The sequence below is a fragment of the Mesoplodon densirostris genome, chromosome 16, assembly GCF_025265405.1.
Source record: "Mesoplodon densirostris isolate mMesDen1 chromosome 16, mMesDen1 primary haplotype, whole genome shotgun sequence".
Lineage (NCBI taxonomy): Eukaryota > Metazoa > Chordata > Mammalia > Artiodactyla > Ziphiidae > Mesoplodon > Mesoplodon densirostris.
The window spans coordinates 75931456-75959070 of record NC_082676.1 but is presented as its reverse complement, the minus strand read 5'-3'; the positions used below and the strand labels follow the sequence as shown (position 1 = coordinate 75959070).

General features: G+C 37.8%; 1 protein-coding gene and 1 pseudogene across 1 annotated transcript in view; one reads left to right on the top strand and one right to left on the bottom strand.

Annotated features, from left to right (window-relative positions):
* The window catches only part of PLCB4 (phospholipase C beta 4), a 419094-nt gene that overhangs the window by 195357 nt on the left and 196122 nt on the right, over positions 1 to 27615 (bottom strand). The window lies entirely within an intron of this gene.
* LOC132477007 (large ribosomal subunit protein eL21-like) lies at positions 18348 to 18833 on the top strand (annotated as a pseudogene).

Genomic DNA, 27615 nt, shown 5'->3' with positions numbered 1-27615 from the left:
CCTTCCTTGATTTACAGAGCCTTTAAGTTTATAAGAGAAGGTCACTGATATGTATTAAAGTCTTACAGTTCGCAAGCCACCCTTTCTACCCACCATGAATTGAGAGGTAAGAGTTGTAACTGGGAGATTCCATGTAGCTGGAATTCTACGTGCTCTGACCTTAAGCAAGTTGCTGTTCTCCATGTCCAAATCTCCAAGAAAACAAGATGGAAACATTTGCTCTAAGTGGCCTGTGAGATTTAATTGAATAAAAATAGCCTAAAGTTACCTTCTAAGGCAATAGGCATGTAGTTGTGGCTGCACACAGTCATACACTAGAGCAGTGGGACTGTTCCTGACTTTTTGTTTTATGTAAAAATCACATACACACAGTAAAATTATCAAGGTTGCAAAACCTCTGGAAAAGTTTTATTTTATTGTTCCAAAACAGTAGTGCCTGGCTGTGTGTCCCTTTAGCCGGGGACTTCAGACTTCATTCCTCCTGGATAGGAAGGCCGTCCGGTCATCTATCCTGGTATTTGGGGCCCTTGGGTGCTTACCTCCCTTCCCCCCACTCCTCTTCAGTGAATGGGGCTGTAAGGAAATGATTATCATAGGACTCACAGGGGAACAGGTCTGACCACAAGAAAGACCCTCCTTGACACTCATCAGCCATTAACAATCCAACCAGCAGTGGCATTTTTGTAACCGTAGGGCAAGGTTAACAGCTGATACACTAGGAATGATATTGCTCTGGGAAATGTGGAATCAGAGGTCAGATGGTTTGAGAGTGTGTGTCTTTAATCTGTTTGGGCCCTAGCTGTAAACTGCAGTGGGAAAACTAGGGGCTCAGTACTCCTACCTTCTCAGCAAAAGAAAAAAAGCTGCTCTTTTCAGAAAATCAAATCATTGTCCACTAATCCAAAGAGACAAGTTCTCTTTTCTTCTGTTTTGTTCGGGCCTGTTTGGCTTATCTATGGAGACAGCTCATGCTTTTCAAAAATTGGGCTAAGTGGTCATTTAATATTATGTTGCTAAGTTGTCCTTTCTAGGTTAAACATGTTTACTCCGCATAAAGGCTGAAATTCTACTCAACTGGTTATATCCTGTGACTAATAGAGGGAACCCACTTCTTCCCAGGCACAGATGAAAGATGATAGTCAGACAGCAGGATGGGGTTAGAAAGTTGTCTTGCGGGAGCCCAGGCTTCCCCCTGCATCCAGATCACCTGGGGAGCCTGTTGGAATGACTGGATTAGTCAGCAGTTCTGGGGTAGAGACTGAAATTGCGCATTTCAGACAAGCTCCCTGGTGATCATGATGTTGCTGGTGGACCATATTTTGAGAATCATAGAATTAATTGTCATCAGCCTGGATCACTGAAAACATGTGGCAGCACCACCAACCACTTCATCTGCCCAGTATTGTCTGATGAGCAAAAACTAAACTTTTACCATATTTGAGCCATTATCTATTTGTGGCCCTCTTTGTTACAGAGGATAGCTTACCTATGCAATGCCTTTCCCATTCTTTTCCTTCCCTTCTTCCTCTCTCCTACCTCCCTACCATGTTCTCCCCTGGAATAGCCCCACGTGTATCTTAAATTACAGTGTATTGATTAAAAGAGTAAACTCTGAAATTGGAAAGGCTAGGTCCAAATTCATCTCCATCCTTCCCTTTCACAACATTGGATAAGTGTGCCTAGATAAATTTCCCAACCTCACTTCCCTCAACTGTGGAAGAAATAAGTATATTTCTCACCTTTTGGGAAGGTCATATGAGATAATGTCTGTAAAGCAGTTAGCACTTTATCTGGACAGACTTAGCACTCCATAAATAGCTAGCTATCTTTCTTCTAAGTCTAGTCTGATATAAATATAGTCCCATTTAATATTATGCCACCTGCTTTCTCCCCTACCCCAGTAATGCTGCCTCATAAGAAATATAATAAAATATTGTTCCTGTGGTTGTTGACACAGCATTTCCCACCATACAGTAAAATTCTAAAGAGCCTCCATTGCATTCAAAGAATTCCAAACTGGAAAATAATTTTTCAAGCATCCTAAGCATGGTTATATCATTTTTTTTTCATTTGAATGAATGAGTATTACAAAGCTAAAAGAGAGAAGGACCCAAAGAGAATGGACCCAAAAATTAACACAGATTTTTAAAATATTACATAAGTCAAGAATTTTACCATTTGAAAACCTGGATTGTACAGAAAAAGGAAGACCCTCAGATAAGGAGGGATATTTATATAATACATTTATTTGCTCTCTTGAGTCACGAATAAAACCTATCAGCCAGAAAAGAAATCCTCAAATGAAACATGGCTTCTGTTGCCCAGATGGGTATTCCAGAAACAAGGCATAGGGGAAAAGAACAAGGCATGGTTTTCATAAGACAAATTATATTCTTCTCTTTAACACTGTGATATGTTTAAGGATAGAATTTCCCATTATAAAAACACATTACCCAAGGCTGATGGAAATAAATTCGTTGTTCCCAATCATACACATGAAGGCTCATATATATATATGTAATTTCAAACATGTGTTTGCATGTATAAAAATAGAACAAAGTCAGGATATGATTATTTGCAGGTAAAAGACATGTTCAATCTTAACATTTAAGGAGCATTGTATAGAAAAGACTAGTATAATTCCTTTCATCTTACTTTTACATTTCATTCTTCTTCTAATGGCCTATTAGCGGGATTAGCACTACTGTTCATAAGAGGCTGCATGCATCAAAAGTTTATTGTGGGGGAAACTGGGGGTGGTGGGGATGAATTGGGAGATTGGGATTGACATATATACACTAATATGTATAAAATAGATAACTAATAAGAACCTGCTTTATAAAAAAATAAATAAAATAAAATTCAATAATAAAAAAAAGTTTATTGAAAGAATCTGCCACAAGTGGCATGAATTCAAGAAACATTCTAAAGGAAAACCAAATAGACCAGAAGTCCATAGAAAACCATGTACACTCATTCCTCTAACACTTAACTTGTCCTTCCTATAGGGAAATGAACTATGAGAACAACACAATGCTGGCCTAGAACAGGAACTGTGAAATTCACATTTTATTCTTTAAAATACTCTAAATGCAACTCTTCCCTCTAACACTTCTCTCCTGCCCATGAAGTCCTGTTGATTCTACCCCTTGGATCTCCCTTGAATCTGCCCCCTTCTCACCCTCAGCCTAGGCTAAATGTCCATCACTCTTTTTCTGGGCTGCTGGAAAGCTTCCTAGTTAATCTTTCTGTCTGCAGTCCGTCCCCTACCCTTCCCTTTATTCTCTAGACAGAAGGCCAACTAACTTTTCTAAAACTGAAAGTTTTATCAAAAAGTGGGCAGAAGACCTAAGCAGATATTTCTCCAAAGAAGAAATGCAGATGGCCAACAGGCACATGAAAAGATGCTAACATCCTTAATTATAAGAGAAACACAAATCAAAACTATGATGATTCAAACTGGTCAGAATGGCCATCATCCGAAAGTCTACAAATAATAAATGCTAGAGAGGCTGTGGAGAAAAAGAAACCCTCCTACACTGTTAGTGGGAATGTAAATTGGTGCAGCCACTATGGAAAACAATATGGAGCTTCCTTAAAAAACTAAAAATAGAGTTGCCATATGACCCAGCATTCTCATCCTGGGCATAAATCTGGAAAAGATGAAAGCTCTAATTTGAAAAGATACATGCACCCTAGTCTTCATAGCAGCACTACTTATAATAGCCAAGACATGGAAGCAACCTAAATGTCCATTGACAGACGAATGGATAAAGAAGATGTGGTACATATATACAATGGAATATTACTCAGCCATAAAAAGGAACAAAATAATGTCATTTGCAACAACACAGATGGACCTAGAGATTATCATACTAAGTGAAGTAAGTCAGACAGAGAAAGACAAATATCATATGATACCACTAATATGTGGAATCTAAAAGAATGATACAAATGAATTTATTTGCAAAACAGAAACAGACTCATAGACATAGAAAACAAACTTATGGTTACCAAAGGGGAAAGCAGGGGAGGAAAGGATAAATTAGGAGTGTGAGATTAACAGATACATGCTACTATATATAAAAAAGATAACAAGAACTTATTGTATAGCTCAGGGGACTATATTCAATGTCTTGTAATAACCTGTTATGGAAAAGATTCTGAAAAAGAATATATATATATATATATACATACATACAACTGAATCACTCTGCTGTACACCTGAAAGTAACATAATATTGTAAATCAATTACACATCAATAAAAAATGCAAGTTTTATTATGTCACCTTATTAAACCCTTCAATGGCCTGTTACCAGCTACAAGATAAAAATCCATTTAACAACACAGCCTTAAGAAGACTTACATAACTTACATAACCTGTCTCTCCAATCATACTTTTATCATCCACCCCAAACACACACACATACTCCCCAACCACAGTGTCCAGTTCTGTATATGACATACCATCCGAACACAATACTCTTACACTATCTGCTTTCCCCTTCTTCACTTGGCTAATTAAGTCATTATCCATGACTTAACACAGATGTCAAGGATTCCAGGAGGCCTTCTCCAACCCACAACTTGGGGGAGTCTTATTTGTGATCCCCTTCTCCCGTCTGGTCTCCCAGAACAGTAGATTCTAGTACATATAAGTTGAGGCTCTGGAGCCAGACTGCCTGGATTCAAATCCCAACTACACATTTTATGGCTGTGTGATCTTCTTTGAGTTACTTAATGTCTCTGAGCCTCAGATGCCTCATTTGTAAAATGGAGATAATCATAATGCCGACTTCAATAGGACTGTTTTGAGGATTAAATGAGTTAATACAGAAATGACTTAGAAGGAGTCTGACATCTAATTATTGCTCAATAAATGTTAGGCAGGACTAATAATAAATGTAGTAGTAGAATCATGCTAGGCTCCATCTGCAGGTCTTTCCCCCTTGATTGTATGCTTTGCAAAAACAAGTATATCATTATCCCTCCTGCAAAACATTTATCTATGCCAAACATTCAATACATTGCTCTTTAATAAATATATGCCAACTGAGGATTTGAAGCAATCAAAGATTTCCATTCCCCGAAGAGTTCTCAGCTTCCCCTGAATCACATGGGATTTCCTACCATGTAACTTTGAAGTATTTTACACTCATACACACATACTATATATATATATATATACGTACCTGCTGTGTATCAGATACTGTACTATGTACCAAGAGGCAGAACGAAATGAGAAAAATAATTCCTGTAACCAGAAGCTCACAAGCTAACTCAAGTTAACTGCTCCCAGTGAACAAACAGTGAGGACATTTTCATTAGACACAAGAGCAAGTTGACCTTGTCTGGTATCAACCTAGACCATCTTTTAATTTTAAGGGTGTGCTCACAGTGAGACGTGTCACACCTACTCACCCTCAGAAATGGAATACATTCTAAAACAATTTGATTAACGGCCTCTCCTGTAGCTTATTAGCTTTGCATAAAAGAACCTAGAAAGTACATGACTTGCCACAATGAAATGTACGTAGAACATGCTAAAACAATCTTGTCCAGGCTTCTGTTTGATTGAGGGGTCAGGTGGTTTGATCATCTAAGTTGGAGCCCTTTGTAGACACTTTATGATGATAACCATGGCAGCGTGTAGGGCATTAGTCACGCTCCATCTTGAATTTCTGATCACCCATCAGCATCCTCTTTAGCAGAGCATTTTTAAATGTCTACTAAAATGCCTAGAATGCTTTAGCTACAAGTCCCTGATCTGATTTAGTTTCATCAAATTATTTTCAAATGATATAGCAGAATCCCACTGCAACAAAGTTCTGTTATTAAGAAGGTTTTTATACATCAGGTCAAAACTTATCCCTCTAAAATCCAATAAGCACACACTCTAAAAGCCCCAACTAATGTGGTTAGCCTGGACATTAAATGTGTCTTCTGACTCCAGGCCCAAGTGCTGTAGAAAACTCCACTAAAGTTGCACATGGGCAACCCTTCTTGGAAGAAGCTCAGGATTACTAATTAGTCATCTCACTGGGCCACAAATATTTTATGCAGGATGTATTACTTACTCATACTTCACATTGTTCAAAAATGATTGATGGAGGTAAGTAATCTGGATAAGCAAGTATCGGTATCATCTTAATGATAAATGCACATAATTAGATACATACGAAATAGCTTAACTGCAATGGAAAAGCTAAAAGTTAGTGGCTAAAAGCATAGACTTTGTTACCAGGCAGCCCTGGGTTCAAGTTCTTCTTGATGAGCTATGTGAATCTTGGGAAAGGTACCTAACTTCTTTTAACTTCAGCTTTCTTAACACTTAAATGTGGGTAATAATACTACCTACCCGATAAGGTCATGAGACAATGAATGTAACATACAGGATGTCTGGGGTATTGTAATTATAAGAACACTTCTTGGCTTCTTCACCCCTGACTGTTCAACTGAGCCTAAGAAAGAACAGTGCTGTCAGGGTTCTGCTTTTCAAATAAAATTAAAATGCAAAACCAAAAACTTGAGGTAATGAATGATCACTGAACCCTTCAGAAAAGAGATGGAGGATAAGTCCTCAAACTGGATGAATCTAAAGCTGGTTAATTACATTCTTCCCACTAACGCCTTTAGGAACCTGAAACTGAATGATGTAACCTTTTCTCCTTTTCCTAGCTGTTAGCTGGTAATGCTTTCTCCTACTGTAACTGATAAACACATTTCTACAATGAATCATCAAAATATGCTGAAATCTGCTTACAGGAAAGGCTCTTTGTGAATAAAGCCAAAAATGATTCTACTTTTTCAAATAAAAATTTAGGTGGCCTTCATTGAACTTTCAGTTCTAATCTGGCACCAATCAACAAATAATTCATTTAAAAAGTATTTCATCTTTTGTAAAACTTATGGAAGTGATAAGAATGGGCACCTAATACATTCTAGGCACTTGGTCTAACTATTAGAATAGAAAAAATTCCATTTCTTGAGATTTGTCTAATGATCGTGTTCCTATTCAGGAATCATAATTAGACTATATAACTTGAAGAACTGTCGTGATGAACACCTAGTTTGAAGTCATCGAGGAAAGGGAAGACATTTGTCTTCTTCATTTCTTTGTCATGGTTAAGAGGCAAAGTAGAGCTATTTAAAAATATATAAGGAGATTTTAAATAAAAGGACACTCTCAAAACTTTTATACTCTCAAAATGAAAGTCAGGAATGGTAAATATATACAATGGAATACCATTCAGCAATAATAAATGGATTATCTATATCAGAAACAACAGAGAAGAAATTCAAATACACTGTCCTAATGTAGGATTCAACACAAATTGTATGGTTCCATTTCTATGTTATTCTGGAAAAGGCAAAGCTATTAATGATGGAGGGTAGATCAGTGGTTGCTAGGGGTTAAGGATGGAGAAAGGGCTTAACTACAAACAGTCAGCAGAAGAGTATTTTTCTGGAGTGATGGAACTGCTCTGTATCCTAATTATCAGTTAGTGGTTACATGACTCAATGCATTTGGCAAAACTCATATAACTCAAACCAAAAATGTGAATTGTACTGTCTGTAAATTCAAATGTAAAGTTTAAAAAGAAGAAAACATTCAGTTCACTGTTTACTGAGGCCTAATCTTAACACTATTTAAAATCGTAGTAGATAGGTGGTTTCTTTTGAACAAAAAAATAGGATTTCATTATAAAATCCCAGGAAAACCCATTTTTTTTCCAGCTTTACTGAGGTATAATTGACAAATAAAAATTGTATATATTTAAGGTATATAATATGATGTTTTGATATATGTATACATTGTGAAATGATTACCACAATCAAGCTAATTAACATCTATCATCTCACATAGTCACCATTTTTTTTGGGTACTTTTGTGTGGTGAAAACACGTAAAATCTACTCTCAGTAAATTTCAAGTATACAATACAGTATCATGAATTATAGTTGCCATGCTGTACATTAGGTCTCCAGAACGTATTTATCCTATATAACTGGAACTTTGTACTCTGTAACATCTCTCCATTTCCCCCACCCCTCTGCCCCTAGCAAACACCATTCTACTATTTTTACGAGTCTGACTTTTTCAGATTCCACATATAAGTGAGATCATGCAGTATTGATCTTTCTGTGTCTGGCTTATTTCACTTAGCATAATGTCCTCTAGGTTTATCCATGTTGTAAATGGCAGGATTTCCTTATATTTTGAGGCTGAATAACATTCCAGTGTGTGTGTGTGTGTGTGTGTGTGTGTCTGTGTCTGTGTGTGTGTATCATGTTTCCTTTACCCACTTATCTGCTGACAGACACTTAGGTTGTTTCCATATCTTGAGTACTCTGAATAATGCTGCAATGAACCCAGAAATGTGGATATCTCTTTGAGAAACTGATTGCATTTTTAAAAGCTGTAGTACACACTGTAGATTGTCTGTGTACTCCATTCCACCCTTCTTCAGTTGGGGAGGCCAGAAAGCTAAACATTACATTTCTAAGACTTCTTTACAGCTGGGTTCTGGTTAGAATTGGAGCCAATTAGAAGCACTAATTAAATATCTGAAAGACAGTGGCCAGTTTCCTGCTGCTCTGCTCCTAGCAAGCAAGGTCTGAAAGATACAGGTTTTAGAGGAAGTTGTGGCAGCAATAGCAACAGTGCCATGCTTTTGAACTCAAAAGTCCAGGGGTGGACACACATTCCTCGTTCTTCAGTCTTTCATGCCATTTTGTAAGCACCCAGTCCCCTGTATTAAATCTCTTCTGCTTGAAACACCTGGAGTGGTTTCCATTTCCTGACTTCATCTCTGCTATTATAAAAGGCCAATTTATTTATAAAATAGTCCTACCTCATGGTCTTTAAAGATGGGATTATTTAGACATTCCAGAAAGGTCACATTAAATTCAGCAACCCATGGCCAAAGTAAAGCTACCACTGTTTTGCAGAGTTTTCAGTATTACTTAGCCCTCTTTAACTGTGTTGGAATGATGATAGATGTTAAACAAATCATCTCTTATAGGTGACAGCTCCAGGCTGATATCTGATAGTATCAAACCTAGCAGAGGACAGACTCTACTTCCCAGGTATCTCAAATAAAGTTTCAGAATTGAGCTTAATCCCAACTGGTCAGATCCATGTATTCTGTCCATTCCAACCCTAGCTATCAGTCCCATGACTGACAAATGAAGACAGAACATAAATCCTTTTACCTTCTGACAACTGTTAGCATGTCCCTCATGGGTTTTCTGTTGTTCACTACTTGTGGATTTTAAATGTATCTTTCATTTCCTGTTAACAGTGAACCACATTAGTCAAGCCTAAAATAAGTACTGCAGACTTGTTTAAAGACAAACTTCCCATGAGGCTTGGCAAACATAGCCTGAAGTATTAGGAATAAGTTTGGACGCTTAGGGACTGAGATACCTGCATTTTTACACCTCTAAGGAAGATACTTGAGGAAATACAATGTGTTTACCCACCTTGCTCAAATGCTAATACAAGCACAGCATTTTAGACAAGGTATGTGATGACAAGTTCAAAAAAATGCATCCGTGAGAATAAGGGTCATGGATGCATGGTTGTAAATATACATGTACAGAAGGTGCACAGTACATTTTTATTAAAGGAATGAATAAGATGTGCATGTATTTTGGGCTCTATAGGAGTAAAAAAAGGTTGGCTTGAGCTAATTAGATGGTTTCTTTATCTCTAAAGCAGGAGTTGCTCATGGCAGTGGCTTCTGGTTGCCTTTGCCCCTTAACACCACTCCCCATTCCAGTGATAAGAGTGTCCTAATAATGTTCATCTTGAAGTCCTCCCCTCTCCTGCTCTGTATTCCTGAGGTCCCAGTGATACTGACTCCAGAAGTGCAGCTTGTGACCTGGGCTCAGATCTCCCATGGCAAGGGATGGAATGTGCCTGGCTCAGGAATGGACAGAATATTGGATCTGACCAATCGGGATTAACAAGTTCACTTGTGATATATGTGATACATTTGATATCTGATATATCTGAGATACCTGGGAAGTAGAGTCTTTCTTCTGCTAGGTTTGATGTTAGAGCTATCAATGACTAACATGTAAAGTCAGAGAACTGTCCAAACATAGGAGAAGTCACATCAGAGGGACAAAGGAAGCCAAGTCCAGTACAATTAGACTAATGAGACCCTGGAACCTGCTGTATCTGAAGCACCTTTCCAGCTACGTGAACCAAAAAATTATCCTTTCCTTGCTTAAAACTCCGAGAGTCAATATATTAGTTAATTTTATTTGTTGGTTTGTTTTACTAATTTTTGTCATCCAAAGAGCCTTTACTAAAACATTAACCTTCATCCCCAAATGTATATTTTCGTGCATACTTTCATGGTTCTAGAGCAGTTTCTTTAGCTTTCATGAGATTCTTCAAAGAGTTAATTCCCCAAAAGATCAAGAATCGCTTTTCTAGAGAAAAACGATCCTACAAAACTTGACTAAAAATTGCCCTTTTATGGCATATTTTTATTTTTACCAAAAACAAACAAACAAAAAAACCCTGACCAATTTCTACTTCTAAATAGGAAAGTAGATATGGAATAATCATAGAAAAGAAGAAAGGAAGTAATTAACCATGGCAGGTCAGGGCTTTAAGATCTTTGTTGTTCTACAAATACTTATTTTTTAGCATCACCCCGAATCTTATCAAACACACTGAATGGCACTCACAGCAGATGTAGTTGGTATATAAGTCCATGAGGATGATTTAAGTTACAAGTTGATATAATGTCATGGTTGATAAAACAGTGGACAATGAAATGTCTTATTTGGGAGATATTTAATGAAACAGTCATTTTGTTGTAGCTTTCATCTTATATTTTGGAGCCAATGAAATTTTTTCAGAACTCACCTATTTTTTGAGAAGGCTGAAAATATCCCGCAACCTAGGAGGTATACTAACATACTTAAATGATAAAATCCTTAAAAATTATTTTTAAAAGTTGCCACACAAGAATATGCACACAGTGCTGGGCTCCATTTCCACCTATTTTACACCCAATCTTCCCTGTTCTGATTATGAAATCTCAAGTTGCCTCTGCCTATCCAAAGGTGATCACTGCACAGGGCTGGTTCTTCTTTATTGGTAATGTAGAAGGCTCTACTGATGGAATTAATGGATCCTTAATGAATTTTTCCATTTCAAAAGGAAATTCTGCAATTCAATGTTAATCTTCTAATTTATAATTTGTTATACTTTATTGTTAATCTTCAAACTTATAATTTTATTGAGACCTCTACAGACATAGCAATGAACCACAATATACAACAAAATAAAATAAAAAACAAAACAACTCACAATACTCTGCCCATCCTCCATCTTAGAGAAGTGGGCCAGATATCAGAAAAATAAGTTTAAAAAATATTCTTGAGTAATATAGGGATCCAGCCTGAGATGGCAGCTTCAAAAGAGAAAAAAAAAGGAAGAAAAAGTAAAAGTGTTAAGTAACTTTCTTCAAGGAAGAATGGGAAAAAAAGGTTTAAATGTCTCAAAATACAAGGAAGACAACACCTACCAATTATTAAGTTGAAACAAGTGCAGAACTATCTTAAAATAACACATTTTTTCCCCTAGACTTGCCTACAGGTGTGTGGGAGGAACTGATTACTGATAGGTGTATAAATAATATTTTGAAGGTAAGGAAACCTGTCATTACAGTTTTAACATCTTTATATAGAACAGTGTTTCTCAGACTTTAACATGCAAATAAATTATCTGATTTTCTTGAGCAAAAAAAGAAAAATGCAAATTCTGATTCAGTATGTCTGGGGTGGAGCCAGAGATTCTGCAATTCTCACAAATTCTCAGGTGATGATGATTTTGACAGTTAGGAGACCACACTTTGTGTATCAAGTCTCTAGAGTTCGGTATTTTTTTTTTTTTTTGCGGTACACGGGCCTCTCACTATTGTGGCTTCTCCTGTTGCAGAGCACAGGGTCCGGACGCACAGGCTCAGTGGCCATGGCTCATGGGCCCAGCCGCTCCGCGGCATGTGGGATCTTCCCGGACCGGGGTGCGAACCTGTGTCCCCTGCATCGGCAGGCGAACTCTCAACCACTGCGCCACCAGGGAAGCCTGAGTTCAGTATTTTTTAAGAGTTCCCCTTCAATTTAAATCAGCTTGCCAACAGAGATATTGTAACATTTTTAAACAGTGTTAAAAGTTCATACTTATAGAGGTGATTTTCCTTCACTATAGATAAAAAGAACACTTCTCAACTTTATTTTTTCCAACTTTATTTTTTCCAAGTACTATTTTTGGAGCAGTGGCCCTCACTCTCAAAGATTCAGCTTCAGCAAGTCTGGGGCAGGGATCAAGACTTTGCATTTCTTGAGCCCAGGTGATGGAGAAGCTACTATGCTTGTTGTCCCACTGTTTTAGGGCAAACATCAAGAGTTCTGCTGGAAATTTCTGTAAGAATTCATGAGAACAGAAAGTCTTTACTATCAGAAACTCATCAAGTATTGGAGCTTCAGGTGACCTGAGATTAATCTTTCCCAAGGTCCTCATTTGAGAGGCAAAGAGCTTGGGTACCAGAGAAACTGGGTGCCTTACCTGGAGCCACAGAAGTGGTTAGAGAAGCAAAATGAGGCCCAGAACTCCACTCTTTTATCGTTACACAAGGAGTCTTGTCCCTATATCACACTACAGTTTTTTCATCTTTTTAAAATATTCCTGAATCACTTGCTGATGGATCCCTAACAACCCAATACTGAACACATTTCAGTTCTTCCAGTCACTCTCTTTTTAGAAATAATCTCCAATAAAGTATTTCTAAGTATGGCCCAAGGGTCTCCTCTATTGGAATCTCAACAGAGCTTGGCTTGCTTAAAGATATAGATTCTTAAAGTTGTCTCCAAACTATTGAATTTGATTCTCTTGGGCTAGTAACTGGGAGTCTGCATTTTGACAAGCGTACCTGCAAATGCCCCTCAGTGGGACTGTTTGATGAACAGGTCCATAAGATGATGGTTCAACCTTGGATGGTTCTCCTTGAAGGAGAGGGTTTAAAAATCCCCATGCCCAGGCTGCATGCAATTACATGGGAATCCCTAGAGGTGCGGCTCAGGCATCAGTAGTTGTCAAAGCTCTCCAGTGATTCCAATGTGCAGCCAAGGATGAGAAACAGTACTCAGAGATTTCCAGATACTTCTATATTTCTATCCAATATATGGATGTTAAACCATCAGACAAAATGATACTTTCTTTTAATGAATATAGAAATTTGGTCACTTGGAATACCAAGCGTATTAGAGCAGTTGGCTTCAAAAATTACAGCCTGATCCAGTAAACCCAAATACTTCTATTCCAACAAAATAAGTTGGAAAAAAAGTTCTGAATTGGTGTCAGCAGGGTCCTACTGAGGTGGAGCTTCCTGTTTGCCTGGAGAACTAGAAATTCTTGTTATTTCCATCTGGTCACTTCTGGCAGTTTACAAAGCAAGGATTTTTATAAGTAATTATTTTTTTATGGATTTCTGGTTAAGTTACTAAATAATAAATGTTTCCCTGCAAATGAGCAGTTTGATTTAACAGTAATGGCAGGTTATAGTGACCCACATCAGTTTCCAGGATTCTTTTAAGGAGTAAACAAGAGAAAAGTAGGAAAATAGAATTCCTGCAAAGTAGAGTGTCTGAAATTCATCTTTTTAGACTTCAAAGTCCAAAATGCTAATGGAATGGATTTCTGAATTGCTGCCAAAGATGTTCTACCTAGTAAGTTTCTTGAGGGTATCTATATTCTAAACGATCAACCTAGTAATTTCTCCATAATCAAAAGTTGTTGGTTTAGCTCAAAAAGAGCTTAAGCTTTATGAAAAGATGCCATTTTAGGGACTTTAATAACTTGCAGAGCTGAACATAAAAACAGAGGTAGGTTAGTGACTTAATATATAAGTGACATTTATTAACTTCAAGATAATGACTACCTAATTAAAAGCAGGCTTGCCCTTATTCCCGTCTTACCCCTAGGTTCTTCATGACATTTTTTTCCCTTAGATTCCATATATATGTGTTAGCATACGGTATTTGTCTTTCTCTTTATGACTTACTTCACTCTGTATGACAGAATCTAGGTCCATCAACCTCACTACAAATAACTCAATTTTGTTTCCTTTTATGGCTGAGTAATATTCCATTGTATATATGTGCCACATCTTCTTTGTCCATTCATCCAATGATGGACACTTAGGTTGCTTCCATCTCCTGGCTATTGTAAATAGAGCTGCAATGAATATTTTGGTACATGACTCTTTTTGAATTATGGTTTTCTCAGGGTATATGCCCAGTAGTGGGATTGCTGGGTCATATGGTAGTTCTATTTGTAGTTTTTTAAGGAACCTCCATACTGTTCTCCATAGTGGCTGTACCAATTCACAGACTTACTAGAGAATGGACTTGAGGATGTGGGGAGGGGGAAAGGTAGGCTGTGACAAAGTGAGGGAGTGACGTAGGCATATATACACTACCAAATGTAAGGTAGATAGCTGGTGGGAGGCAGCCACATAGCACAGGGAGATCAGCTCGGTGCTTTGTGACCACCTAGAGGTGTGGGATGGGGAGGGTGAGAGGGAGGGAGATGCAAGAGGGAGGAGATAAGGGAACATGTGTATATGTATAACTGATTCACTTTGTTATAAAGCAGAAACTAACACACGATTGTAAAGCAATTATACTCCAATAAAGATGTTTAAAAAAAAAAGTAGGCTTGCCGATACTTCCATTTTGGCGATGATATTAACACCTTTATTGATTTTCTCTTTCCTTTGTTCACCCCACAGATCACCCCTCAGTGCCAAAACAGGACTGCATACACTATGGTTCCCACATCAGACACCGGCATCTCTCTCCATCCTCATCCTGAACTCTGAATTTGCAGCAGAAATGCACTCAAAAGGAAGCTTGGGTGAGGGCAGGGGAAGGCTCTCAGCTGAAGTTCAGACAGAACAATTTGGCCGCCACCCCTCTCTGGAAGAAGTCCTTTTTAACAGCCCTAATCTGTGGTTCCTAATTTGCCCCTCTGTCTAATCAGCATTTCTCAAATATTTATGTCCTACAATTGTTGGGAGATCTCGTGAACTGTCAGATCCTGATTCAGTAGCTCTGGGGTAGGGCCTAAGAGTCTGCATTTCTAAGTTCCCATGCAATGCTAATGCTGCAGGTTCATGGACCACATATTCAAGTGCAAGGAGCTAGATATCATTTTTGGTGGAAAAGAAAACACAGTGATGGTGAAAGGCTATGTCCCCTGCCCCACATCTACTAAGGTGTCAGTGGTAGTCAATTTTGGAGAGCCCATCGAGCCCACAACTTCTTTGAGAATTATTATCTGACCCATTTCCATGGCATATCAATGGCACCCATATTTGTTCTAGGGCCTTACCACTGGCCAGAGCTAATTGGACCAAGGATGGACATACATGTGCTCGAGCTGAGCCAATCAGCTTCTTCCTCTCTTGAAAATTCGGGGTCAGACTTCCGAGGGCCAGTCATGAGTTGCTTGAACCAGGGGATGTAAACCTCTGGAACCGTCATTGTACCTCACGTGGAAAGAGAAACGGGGACAGAGAAAAATAGCACTGGGGGAGCAGAGATGAGAGAGCACCTGAAAATCAATTGCCGCCTGGATTCTTGAAAGGTTTTTAGTTCCTATTTTCAGATTCTTCCTTTCTTACTGTGGGATCCCTGGAAACAGCCCTGTATCCTTTTGATAAATTCCCCTTTTTCTTGCTTAAACTAGCTTGAGAGGGAGCCTACAAATCCTAATGCAAAGAGAAGGTAGTTTTACTTTTCATCAGAGAATACACTGCCTGTCCCAGAGGTCAGGATCTTAGAGGAATAAAGAGTTCACGTCCATATCCAGTAGTGGTGGGCAACTTCCTGGGGCTACCTGTGAACAATCCTATGACCTTCTGTGCATCATTTAAAAGGAGCCTTTAATTCCTCTTGAAATGTCGGTCAATGTCAACTCTTCAAACTCTTTTAATAATTAAGGCTCTGTTTACTTCAGTCTATGTCCTTCCTTCCCATTTCCTTCAACGTTATTATCCTTGCATGCTAAGTAAAAAGGAACCCGGCCTATTCTTTCAGCACTCCACCCCTAAGCAGGTGACTCGCATTCCACCCACAGGAGACAGGTGGCTGGCCCACAGAAGGCATCCGGGAGGTGGGAGCTATGATTTTTATGAGTTCTTCTCTCCACTCTCTCATTCACCTGATTACCTGTTTGATCCTCCCATCTTGCCTTATCACACTCTTCCTTATTATAATCCTTGTAAATGTCTCTGATCTTCCACTTAAAATAAAAACCCAGTGGTTCTCCTCAGGTGGTACCAGCTCCTGGATTCCTACCTATCCTAAAGACAATTCCTTCCCCCACCCATCCAACCCCATTCATCCACTTGACCTCAGAAGATATAATTCCACACACACACCCCTTTCCATAACCACCAACACATCCCATCTTTCATGATATGTATTAGACTTGGTACTGGTGGAATTCACCTTGACAAGGCTAGCTTATGCCAAATGAGTCATCCCTTAGGGGTAAACAGCCCAGCAAAGATAAGCCTCTAACCTTCTCCCTCCTTGAGATAAGAACAGAATCTAGATTCACTTTTATCCTGAGATGCATGGTTACAGCTCCACGCCACTCTGCATTAGTGAAGTTTCCGCCTTTTCATCTATTGGTGGGTACAAAAGTGTACAACCATCTGTTTTCATTCAAGATGTGTCTTTGGACATGTCTTCCACATCCATAAAGACTTCCATTCACCTAATACAGCTAAGAAAATTGCTATTGATTATGACAAGGTCAACATTTCATTATCTTTTCACTTATGGTATCAATTGTATACTAAAACTCCCTTAGAAGAACAAATATGTTCAATCCCAACCCCAATAAAAATGCAATATATTCATTTCCAATTTAAACTCATAATATATTTTTCATTGATTTCTCTAAAATGATCTATTCCAAAGTTATTAAAACTATGCCTATGAAGAATATTCAATGCCATGAAAAAACACTCCAGATATAATGGTTTTGAGGAAAAAAAACGAAGACATACACATGATATGTCCAAAGTTTCAAAGTATAGTTTATGTTTATGTCTGGAGATACTAGAAATAAATATAACAAAATATTATTAGTGGTTATGTCTGAATGATAGGATTGAAGTAAATAGTTCATTCCTTCTTTGTAATTTTATGAAGTAAAAAAGATCTTTTCAGGGAATTCCCTGGCAGTGCAGTGGTTAGGACTCGGCACTTTCACTGCGGTGGCCTAGGTTCAATCCCTGGTTGGGGAACTAAGATCACACAAGCTGCGTGGCGCTCTGCCCCCTACCCCTCAAAAAAGATTCTTTTCAGTGCTCATGAACACGTATAATTAGAGAAAAAGTAAACATTACCTATATATCATGGCCTACATTCAGCAAATTAAAGTGATTCATGCATCTCCTTTGTTTTGACTGTCCTGCGGGAAGTACAGTTCACTACATTAATGTGATTTTCTGACAGGCTTCTTAAATTTTGTGTCAGAAAGGAAGCACTGAAGGAAGACTGCTATATTCTTTCCAAGTGCCTTAGACTGAAAGGATGAGATAAGGAATCAACCTTAGGGTTGGTTTGAAAGTGATAACACCTGTCTCTTGGACTAATACACTTGGGGTGGGGGAGAAGAAAAATGATGGCTTTAATACTTTTTTGTGTAACTTAACCTTTTTTTTTTAACTCAAAATATGTTGCTTCCTACCTTCTAAGGCAATGTGTTCTCTTCTAAAAAAGCCCTAACTGTTCAAACATATTTAAATATTTTATTTCTTCAAGTATTTTCATGTGGAAAAATACAGAAAATGATCACCACTAAGTAAATAAAATTATAATTGCATGATCATCTGCCTTTGAAAATGTATAAAACAAGAAAATACCCTTCCAATCAGACTTATGAGCGATAAGCAATGTTACCAGGTACTGACTATGCATACGTTTGTGTGTACACATACATATGTCATGTCTCTGTGTATGGCAGCATATACATGTATATGTATGTGTACACACATAGTTATAAAGTAGATATACAAACATACATGTTTTTAAGAAAAATTAAAATGACATCAAGTTTTACACACTTCTTTGCAGTTTGCATTTTTTGGAACACATAAAACACATTTCTCAAAGGGAACAACTAATTCCAATAGCATAGCCATTTAAAAATTTAATACTGCCAAATTACCCAAACAAACAAACAAAAAAACTATACAAGATATCCTGCCTTTTGGCCGGAACTGCCATCTTCCAGTAATTCGCCAAAATGACCAACACAAAGGGAAAGAAGAGGGGCATCCACTGCATGTTCTCTAGGCCTTTTAGAGAATATGGAGCTGTTCCTTTGGACACATATATGCAAATCTACAAGAAAACTGATATTGTAGATATCAAGGGAATGGGCACTGTTCAAAAAGGAATGCCCCACAAATGTTACCACGGCAAAACTGGGAGAGTCTACAATGTTACCCAGCATGCTGTTGGCATCATTGTAAACAAACAAGTTAAGGGCAATATTCTTGCCAAGAGAATTAACGTGTGTATGAAGCATATTAAGCACTCTAAGAGCTGAGATAGATTCCTGAAACGTGTGAAGGAAAATGATCAGAAAAAGAAGGAAGACAAAGAGAAAGGTACTTGGGTTCAACTGAAGCGCCAGCCTGCCCCACCCAGAGAAGCACACTTCGTGAGAACCAATGGAAAGGAACCTGAATTGTTGGAGCCCAATCCCTATGAATTCATGGTATGATGGATGTAAAGAAAATAAAAGAACTGGACTGTAAAAAAAAAAAAAAAAAGATATCCTCTACTTAAAAACTTTCTTGAAAGGCATATGGTTATTTTTATTATAATGACAATAATAAAAATTAAAACAGTCCAGGAGCTTGGGGTGGGAGGGAGAAATGTCTTCAATGTAAATGGTGGGTTGTTTTTGCTTCTTTGTTTCCTTAAACTGGGTGGTGATTAAGAATATTTATTATCTCGTTCTTCCTCATGCTTTTCATATATTTTACAAATATCATTTTGAAACTGCTCAATATTTAATAAAAATAATTTTCTAAAAGATACAAAAGTATAAGACAAAAAGGCTTCCTTTCCCATCACACCAGTCCACTCCCACAGTGGTACAAATAAATTGATCATTTCTGATTTCAACTCCTCTAGTCTACCTCTATACTTCTCTAGAGGCAGGACTATTCAATAGAACTCTAGCAAACCACATATGTAATTTGAAACTTTCTAGTAATACTTACATTAAAAACAAAAAGAAGAAAATGGTAAAATTAATTTTAGCAATATATTATTTAAATAGACTGAAAATACTATCAGTTCAACATTATTCAATATTAAAAATGACTCAGGTATTTTAACATTCATTTTTTCATACAAAGCCTTGGGAATCTGATGTGTATTTTCCTTAGGGCACATCTCAATTTGGATGAGCCACATTTCAATGGCTCAATAACCCTGCCTGGCCAGTAGCTACTGAATTGGAAAGTGTACCTCCAGATAATATGCTCAAACCCCTATTTCTTGATTTGTCAACTTAAAAATTATCATTTGACTCCACAGTATGCCATTCCCTCTTTTTCCTTCCCTTCACCACTGCTAATAGTATATAATATTTTGCTTTTCAATTGATCTGTAGACAGTTTAAACCTCTCTTCTTAACTCACCAAATTGAGGCAGTGTTATCTCACTCTATCTGTAAAATGAGGGATTAGTGTCCCTCCGTCTCCTTTCATATTCTTCCCCTTTCCACCTCCCAAATTTTCTCTAGCAAACTACTACTCTCACATTGTCATTGTTTTATCATTTATACCATGATCTGTACTATAACATTTTTACACAGTGATGTTTGTAAATTGCAAAATGAACAGCATTTACAATATGAAAATTACATGGTAACTACACTCTGCAGAAACAAATTGTACATGTGAAGGAAGAGAAGGCCATACAACACTGCTCTCACCGGTGCTGCTCCAAGAACCAGAACAAAGAAAACTGAGTCGAGAAGGGCCCGACTTAAATACTTCGTTAACTGAGAATATGCAGGGTTTTTTTTGTTGTTGTTGCTGTTTTGTTGTTGTTTGTTTGTTTGTGGTACGTGGGCCTCTCACTGTTGTGGTCTCTCCTGTTGCAGAGCACAGGCTCTGGACGCGCAGGCTCAGCAGCCATGGCTCACGGGCCCAGCTGCTGCACGGCATGTGGGATCCTCCCGGACCAGGGCATGAACCCGTGTCCCCTGCATCGGTAGGCGGACTCTCAACCACTGCGCCACCTGGGAAGCCCAGAACATGCAGTTTTATCACACTTTCTCTTATAGAAATTTCACTTGCTTTTAGGATTTTAGAGCTCCCTAAAAATCCTATTCTGCTTTTGACAGCTTTTTTTTTTTTTTTTCTTTTAAAAATTTGCCGAAGAGCTACTGTCTTGGGGTTTCTTGTTTTTTGTATTAGTTTAGTTTATCCACCTATCCTTGGAACCCACATTTCTCTCTTTTATTTTGCTGCATTAATTCTTTTAGGAATGGCCTGGGGATGAGCTAATGTTTTAGTTCTTACTTGTCTTAAAATGCTTTTATTTTCCCTTCATACTGAATTTGTAGTTTGTTGGGAACAGAATCAAAATTCCTACCAAACCAAGAAGGTATCATTCTCTTGTCCTCTAGAAATCATCTCTGTGGTCAATTCCCTATCCCACTCTCATTTCTGGAATCTTTTAGCATCCTCTCCTGCTCCTTGGTGTTCTGAAATATCAGGAAAATGTGTTTAATTACCGATCCACTCATATGCTTATTCAACCTACTTTGCACTCAGAGAGCCTTTGTTGTCTGAAGATTTGGAAAAGTTAAAAATGTGTGTGTGAATGTATCTTTTATTTCCTCCAATTTTTTTTCAATTTTCTCTTTCCAGACCCTCTATAAGAAAATGTAGGACCACTATCATGTCTCATCTTTTCACTCATATTTTCCAACTCTTTGTTATTTTGCTCCATTTTTCTGGAAAATTTCTTCATCTTTTCACTATACTATTATTTTTTTAAGTCAACAATTACACTTTAATTTCCAAGAATCCCTTTTTGGTCTGGAACTACTCCTCTTCCATAGGAGTCTGTTCTTAACTCTCCCTGATGATAAAATTTGGAATTATTTTAAGGATTTATCTCTTCTCATTTATTTCTGTTTCTTCTGGGTCAGTTGATAGGTTTGTTCACATTGATCCTTCTCTTTTAGCTGTCTGTTTTTCATCAGTATCTGCTGATTCTAGTTTGTTTGACCATGTTAATGAATGATCTGGATGCCACAGAGTAATCCAGATTCAAATCATTACCAACATGGCTTCTTCTTCGTTTCTCCTCATCAAAATGCAGACCATTCCATTTCTGGTCACTTCTGAAATAGTTCTTGGTGGTCACTTAATTCTGGATTCCCTAAGAACCATGAACTATTTGGGTTAAAAACTGGATTTTCTTGCTGCAGTTTTCAAAAGTATGGCAGATGAGGGTCTGATGGGCCTTATTTCAAAATTAGGCTTTATCTGACAGATCAAAGATCATTGTTATGACTTAGTCATAATGGCTACATTGAAACAGATTCTAGAATTAATTCAGTGTTACAAAACTTAGTTGAATAAAAACTAATTTCACTTACATTTAAGGTCTAAACAAATCAATAAATGAATCTATCTATTTTCATGCTATTCCCACTTGTACCATTTTAGGATAGCCTGCTAAAGCAAAGAGACATTTGGAATTGTGTGGGTACCTCTATCCTTTCTTATTACAGTAGCTTATGCCCCCCCCAAAAAAGCCAAAAAAACAAAAAACAACAAGTAAGTGCCCTGTGTCCAGAAAGACAATAAATACCACCTCAGACAGGAGGGTAAAGATCCTAAGACACTCTGTATGACAGACTCTAGGTCCATCCACCTCACTACAAATAACTCAGTTTCGTTTATTTTTATGGCTGAGTAATATTCCATGGTATATATGCACCACATCTTCTTTATCCATTCATCTGTGGATGGACACTTATGTTGCTTCCATGTCCTGGCTATTGTAAATAATGCTGCAGTGAACACTGTGGTACATGACTCTTTTTTCTCAGGGTATAGGTCCAGTAGTGGTAAGTCAGAAAGAGAAAAATAAATACCATATGCTAACACATATATATGGAATCTAAAAAAAAAAAATGGTTTTGATGAACCTAGGGTCAGGACAGGAATAAAGACAAAGATGTAGAGAATGGACTTGAGGACATGGGGAGCGGGAAGGGTAAGCTGGGACGAAGTGAGAGAGTAACATTGACATATATACACTACCAAATGTAAAACAGATAGCTAGTGGGAAGCAGCTGCATAGCACAGGGAAATCAGCTCAGTGCTCTGTGACCACATAGAGGGGTGGGATAGGGAAGGGGGGAGGGAGACTCAAGAGGGAAGGGATACAGGGGCATATGTATACATATAGCTGATACACTTTGTAACAGCAGAAACTAACACAACATTGTAAAGCAATTATACTCCAATAAAGATGTTAAAAAAAAAGATCCCAAGACACACAAGTAAAAACTAAAATGGTCTCTGTGTGCCTATCTAATTGCTTTTCTCTCAGACTTGTAGCAGAGCCATAGTTAAGAAAGTTACTGAGTGACTGTTCTATCTTAAAGCTCTCTGAGTTCACCGTGCTATGCCATGAAATCCTGCTCTACTGTGCAATCGTCCCCCATGAGAACAAAGACTTGCTTACGAGGCTGAATGTGTAAGCTGCCTTCCACTGATTTCAACCTCAGTCTTTCCTCAAACCTTGCAAACACACATACTAAGGGTCCCATCTAAACAAAATCCTCCAACACTAAAATCCTCAGGAAAGTTTATTTCTGAAAAATCCATTCTCAAGTGATTATCCATTCATATTACACAACATTTACATTTTAAAAATGTGAATCATGTTATTTAATTTTCCAGCTCAGATGGAAAACACTGCTAACACTGGTGATACTTAAAAAGATATGTTGCCCAGGAGAGAAGACTATAAAATGTTAAATATCTGTAATGAAATGTAACAGCTACCAAAACAAGAACAGATGCCTCAGCAGATGGTGCAACTTGTCCACCCAATACCTTTTCTCCCTATTTCAGTGGGTAATGAAAACGAACCCAACTAAAAATACTTGCTTCCAGAGGCTTCCTTACAATTAGTGGTAGCTTCGTGACCCTGTTTAGTCCAGTGATAGACTAAATGTTGAGATTTGGGGATAAGTTTCTGCTTTTCTAATATAGATACAATGTTCCCCACTTCCTTTTTTTGCTTTCTGCTGGGAGTGTGTATGTGGCACCTGGAGGTACAACACCCATTTTGCAACCATGAGGCAATGATCATCAGGATGAAGGTTTATCAACTAAGGATGGTAGAGAATTAATATGGAGAGAGGCTGGATTTCTGAGGGAACCACTTAGCTTGAACCAGCCCTGTACTACCTACCACTGAACTTACTGTTATGTGGGCAAATATGAACCTATGTGTTTAAATACTTTCTGGTTCACAACACTCATTCTTGACACTGGCAATACCTGAACTTTAGTTGGCCCTCCAGTCATGTGTATACGAAGACTTTAGTGCTTGACCAAAATAGAGATGACTTTCTCTTCTGTAATATTTCCTTTAAATCTTAGATAGAGGCCCATGGCCCCTTACCAAAATCCTTTGGGGTCTGATATGTTTCAATGTCAGAAAGGTAATATGGTGCAAATATAATACACTATGCAATAGTCCCATCAAATCTAGCCATCACCCTTAAGTCCAGTGGTCAAAGTCCAACCTGCCCCCTATTTTTGTAAAGTAAGTTTTATTGGAACACAGCCATGCCTTCATTTACATACTGCCTCTGGCTGCTTTTGTGCTAGTCACAATGGCAGAGTTGAGTAGTTGCCAAAGAGTATGATCCACAAAGCCTAAAATATTTACCATCTAGATCTTTAGAGAAAAAGTTTGTGGATCCCTAGAAAATACACCAATATTTATGCAGTGAAACCTAGAGCTCTTCACCCAAAGTGGGATAAATAAAGACTATATATAACCTCCTGTTGGTTTGGGCATAATTTTGTCACTAAATTTATGCCAAACTTATGGGAAAACTAAATTTCAAAGCTTTAATGCTTTCAGAATTATGGAAAAAGGGACTGAGGTTCTGTCAGGAGATAGGAGCAATCTGTCAGGCTGATATAATCCACCATGGAGCAGTCAGCTCGCTGGCCAGTCCTTTAACGTCTCATAGCCCAGAAAGCTTAAAAAGTTCTATTGTCTGAGAGCCCTAAGAAATAAAGAGGCAGCATACTACAGTGAAAAGAACACCAGCTGTTGAGCAAGATGAATGATTTCTAATCTTACATTCTGCTGATTTGGGGTATATATTGTTCTTCTCTGAGTCTCTATTTTCAAATCTGTGGAATGGAACCAAAATGTTACTGACTCTGCCCAGGGCCACAGAGGATGGTAAGATTATTTGTCAAAGTGCTATGAACAATGCAAGACACAACACACCCATGTGTTACATATATTATTGGGCAAATTGGATATACTTCATTATATATGCTGGCATAAAAGTGTATTTTACTAGATATAATGTGTATTTAATTGTTAGCTTTTCCTCTTTTATTGAACAGAGTGTTTGATTGCAGAAAAGTCAAAGTTTTTCCAGTCCTCCAAAATGTCTGGGGTTCCTCATGATATTTCTTAATTCTAATACAAGGAAGCTAAAATTATACTTTTAATATTTTGCTGTTCTATGCATAATTTGAGCCATATGGACCATATTTCTTAGGGAGCTTCTTTGAATAGTTCACTTCTAATGATTATTCAAAAATGTTATGGGGACTTTATCATATTAATTTTTTATGCAATATAAATATTAGAAAAAACATATAAATGTGATAGATTTTTACATGACTTATAATATTTTTGATATAACTTACAATTTTAAATTTCAAAAATCAGATTTTTCTAAACTAAGACTTTTTAAATCATGGAGTTCACACAGTTAAAATACTGATTTACTTTCAAACGTAAGAGTAAGAATTGCTAGTATTGCTTAACTCCTATATTTCTCCAAGTGCTCAGTCTTCACATACTTGTTTACACAATCTCGAATAAAAACATTTATACTTTAATAATAATTTCCAGAAGCTGATAGGATTCTCTTAATATGTAAATAAATAAATACTACCTAATACATAGCTGTTTTATTACATAGCCTAAATGTTACATGGCCTACATTTTAGAGAAGTCCTTTTGTTAGATTTGACAGCAATTACTCATTGTGGAAATGTATCCTGTACAGAAGCCCTTCTACCAAGAAACGGGTTAGATTTCAAAAGGCTGTCAATCAGCCCCTTTGTTCATGAGTCCACATGACCACGACAGTGCCCCTTAGAGCTGGGCAAACTGAATACACTTTTGTTTTAAAGTGGCGTTGTCTGTACTAATGAGAGCCTCCCAGGTGAAGGTTCCTAGTAGAGAAGCACCTATTTTTTTCCAAGTCTGCGCTGCTAAAGTTCCCTCCTCAGAAGAGAAGCTCAGGTGGTATAGTTTGCAATGGAGGCATGTAAATATGCAAGCCTATGTTTTGAGGTCTGTGTACACTTTGAGTCTCCAGGAACCCAGATGAAGGGTACATGAGCAGATTACAAGGTACCCAAATATGGTCATAAAAATCACATCTCAGTTAGAGCTCATAGATTCAGAGCTGCTTTAAATGAGTAGACTTCATACCCACCTCATTGGAGCTCATCATCAACAAGAAGGCAAAATATAATCAACGAAACAAAGGCAGAATTATGAGCACCTAAAGGAAATTAATTCTGGAAATGTATAAGGTGGGAAGTGTAAGAACTAAGAAAAGGACACTGTGGATGAAACACTGAGGCAGAGGCAATGAATAACACAACAACAAAGAAGCAAGATGCATCTTCACTAGGGCTGAAGCAGAGGTGAGGAGTTGGAAGAAAAGGCAGCCCTTGATGGGCTTCCAGATCGGGTTTGAATATGGATCAGCACAGCCTAACGTGTCAGCTACCTGGGAGAATAAAGAAGGTAAGCTATGGTGAAACTGTTGACTGGGAAACAGAGGAAAGAGTTAGCCAGATTGAATGGAGAAAAGAGACCAAGAGAGTGTGACCCAAGCAAGTATAGCAGATACCAGCCAGACACGGATTCCTACAGAAAATATCCACAGAACAAGGGAAGCAAATATGGAAACCACTCTTGGTTACTTAAGAACTACCACTACCATAGTGCTGGGGTTGCAATGTGTCTGAATTGAGGGGACGAATCAGGATTGGTCTAGACCAGCAGTTCTCACACTTGGCTGAATATTGGAATAACCTGGAAAGCTTCAATAAAATATTGATGTCTGGACCCGATAGAAAGTCTGATTCCAAGGTTCTCGGGTGGATGTAAGCAACAGTATTTTCTAAAGTTCCCAATCATTTTAAATCCTAGCCAAAGTTGAGTACAGCTTAAGCTTTAATGTGCATTAAATTAAATTAAAATATAGATTTTGACTGAATAGATCCAGGGTGGGACCCAAGATTTAGCAGTTCTAACAAGCTCTCAGAAAATGCTGTCACTGCTGGTCCCTGGGCCATGTTTTGAGTAGTGAGGGCCTAGTCCTGCCTTTTCCAATACAACAGCAACCAGCCACTTGAAACGTGACTGATGTGACTGAGGACCCAAATTTTTCATTTAATTTAAATTAAATTAAATTTAAAATCTGAAACATGATTTGATTATTGGAAAATATTTAATTATGCATGGAGCAATTTGGTGAACACCTTTTCAATTGATATCTAAATACAGATCAAACATCTCTAATGAAAATTTAGCATCTGAATTGAAATGTAGTATAAGCATAAAATATGGACTCGATTTCAAAGATTTAGTATGAAATAAAGAAAATAAAATATCTCATTGGCAATTTTTTTATATTGCTTACATGTTGAAATGATAATGGTCTAGATATACTGCATTAAATAAAACATTATTAAAATTAATTTTACCTGTTTTTTTTTCTTTTTTTAAAAATGTGGCTACTAGAAAATCTTAACTTATATATATAGCTAGCTTTATATTATTTTTGGACAGCACTGGTCAAGAAAAAAGGCAAATGATGCTTTCCTGTTTCATGTTGTCAGTAATTGATCTAATGCATGAATATCTGACAGAAAACTAGATGATGGGAACCAAGGGGAAGCTGTAGCAGGCCTCCTGAGAAAGAAATTATTTCTTAATAAAAAAAAAGAAAGGCTGGGAGTTCCCTGGTGGTCTAGTGGTTAGGATTCAGCGCTTTCACTGACATGGACTGGGTTCAGTCTCTGGTCAGGGAACTGAGATTGTGCAAGCAAAAAAATCCACATAAGAAAAAGTCCTTTGTCCCTGCCTCCTTCCATGCCTACTTTGCCCCTGTCTCCTTCTAGCTTTTTTTTTTTTTCAGTACACAGGCCTCTCACTGTTGTGGCCTCTCCCATTGTGGA